Below are 3,068 nucleotides of genomic sequence, written 5' to 3' on the forward strand. Positions count from 1 at the left end.
ACTTTGCCCGACCGACCGTACATAAAGATCCTTATGTTCGACCGATATTTATCTAGCCAGTTATATATTAAGGTCTTTGTGAGGCTGTGTCTTTGGGTCCGGCCGGACTTTGTCCGGCCGGGCATAGACAAAGAGCCTTATATTCGACTGGCTTTTATTCAACCAATCATATATTAAGGTCTTTGTGAGGCTTAAGTGCCTAGAGCCCTGACGACTTTTCATCTGACCAGGCTTCTTTGAACCCGGCTAGCTATTTACTAACCGAGTGCACTATTTCTTTAGTTTCAGAGTAAAGTCCTAGAGTCCTTATATTCGACCGGGTGTGTACTCAGTTGGCCTTATCTGAATGCCCTACTTTAGGGCTGTGCAGGCAGGACCCAAGAATTTTGAGGCTGGGTGATCAACAGGACAAAGTGTGGAATATTCCTCTATTATGACTTAGACTGCCACATCACCTTGACATTGACTATCATGTCACCTTCTGGATTCACTCTCTATAACCCATATCATTAGCCTCCCCTTCAAGTCTAGTCGAAGGAGATGTAGGCGACTGGCTGAACTCGAGTTTTAGTCTCGTTCGCTCACCTTCAATACTTAGTGAGTTTCAATACTCATGTTCTTGATCATGCCTTAGGTACTTGATGTTTTTTTTTTTCCAAAATGATCTACTCTTGCTAGGGCTAGTATCAAGGACATGCGATAAGGTATATTTGGCTACAAAAGGTTTCACTAGTCATGTCACTCATAAATGCCTATTTATAGGTAAATGGCACATGACTCCACTACTCATTCTTTACAACATTTGCTAACGACTGCCGCTTCGTATAACTAGCCCATTCAATTTTGCAAATCAACGATCCTTCTTAAGCAGGTGATTTCAATCTAACGATGGTAAGTAAACTCCTCTTTATAAAAATGTTATGTGCCCTCTGCACTTTACCTTACATCTTTTTCGATCTTTCTCTTTGGTAACCTTCCTTCTTCCACATTCCTTCCTTCTCGAGACCCAAATACCCCAGTAAGTTACTCGTCCTCTGTCTAAGTTTTGTTCTATCATGGCCCAGGAACCTTTCGTCCCTTGGTACTTCTCTACCTCTTCAAGTTTTGATGCCTCTAACCGGGCTTACCTATATTCCCGATATGAAATCCATCATAACTATCATATCCATCTTCCTTCCCTGGACGATCGTCCTCACCTTCCTTCCGATAACCATGCCACCATCTTTTCTGATCAATTAGTGGCTAGTTAGAGTTTCCCTATCCACCCATTTCTATCAGAGGTAAGTTAGTATTTTTGCATCCCCCTACAACAATTCGTTCCGAATGCTTTGCGGTATATGTGTGTCATATTTATGTTGTTCCATCTGTTCAACATTATTCCTACCCCCCATAATCTGTACTTATTAGCTTACCTCAAAAAATAAAAACCTGGAGCTTTCCTTTTTCAGTCTCGCCCAAAAGCAGTCTTCTTCGAAGACATGCCGTCCTCGAACAAGAGTTGGAAATCTCATTTCTTCTTCATAGAAATGCTTGATTCTATCACTTGGTCTACTGCTTGGCAATCTTCTTTTCCTCCTCTTCCTAATCCTACAAAGCTTAAATAGGATCCTATCTTTGTTTTTATCTTCCTAAATTGAGTAGCCAATGGTTCAGAATTCACCAGTGGTTGCAAGAGGGATTTTTATATCTTTTTAGTTTAAAACCAATCTAGAAGAAACTATCCTAGTCTTTTGGTAAGTTGTAATAATTTGATTTTTATGTTACCACTAATTGAGACATTTTTTGTTCTATGCAGTGGCCATAATTTTGAAATACCTGATTTCTAAAGAGATTGCCTTGGCCAAGGGAGAGCTCCTCAAGAAGGAGCAAGAGATGTTAACTGAGCGAGGTTTACCTTTAACCATCCTTGCCAGCGGGACCCTCGTGAACCATGGAGCTGAAGCCACTATTTCTGGAGAGTTACCACCTGCTCTACCTTTAATACCTGATACTATTTCTTCGGAGTAGGAAGTTTCCCTAAAAAAAGCGCAAGGGGAAGAAGCTCACCCTTGCCCCTACTCCCAAGAGACAAGCACTCTCCGCTCCGGAAGATACCGCCCTAGAAGATGAACAAGAGCCATCTCCCGAACAGACTTTGTCCTCTCTTTATCGCATCCTCTCAACACCTACTCCTATTCCCACTCAAGAAGATTTTTCCTTATTGGGTGGTTCACCAGCTCTAGGTTTATTGACCACCTCTCATCGGGGAAAATCCATTGCGACTGTACAAGAAGAGTTTAGCTCACCACCTATCCTTTTTTTATACCTTCTGCCCAAACTTCAATTTCTCCCACATCTCTCCTCCCCTTTACTGTCCCCATATTATTAGCAGATCGTCTAATAGACACTTGGTCAGATGTCAAAAATTGGCTCAGTGAGCTTCCCCCTAAAGATTTAGTGGATGAGTTTTCATGTGAGCAAACTAAGGTATCATAACTTTAATTGATTATCTTTCATCTATTTTAACTACTCCTAACCATGCTTATTTTTCAGTGTTGGACAATTAGTATGATCATTGCTCAACAATTACATGATTTAACTCAAGAAAATGAGTTGTTAAAACAATAAATTTTTGAGGCAATGTCCATAAGGGCCTCCAAGTAAATAAAAGAATTATCTGCTCAACTCTAAGAGGCTCGAGCATTGGCCAAAGTTGAGCTCGAGAAAGCGACCCAGTGGAAGGTCACCCTAGATTCTGTTGAAGCTCAACTTCAATCGGAGACAATCTTAGAGTGGCTACATAGACAAAGTTGGATTAACAAACTGCCAAGAATGTGCAACTGCCTGCTTAATTGCAAACACAAGAGGTCGCACATACTGCCGAACTAACTGCTAAAGAATCTGAACTAGCGACTCAAAAGGCCAAACATGACTCATTGATGTTGGATCTGATGACTGGCTAGATTAAGGTGACAATAATCTAGGTAGAGATAAAAACCTATCAGGCGGGGGAGGATGAGCAGTTTAAAGCAAAGAAAAATGAGCTTTTCCAAACACCTGAGTTTAATGCACCAATTGCTCATTCTGTA

The sequence above is a fragment of the Zingiber officinale genome, chromosome 7B, assembly GCF_018446385.1.
Source record: "Zingiber officinale cultivar Zhangliang chromosome 7B, Zo_v1.1, whole genome shotgun sequence".
In the NCBI taxonomy this organism is placed as follows: Eukaryota; Viridiplantae; Streptophyta; class Magnoliopsida; order Zingiberales; family Zingiberaceae; genus Zingiber; species Zingiber officinale.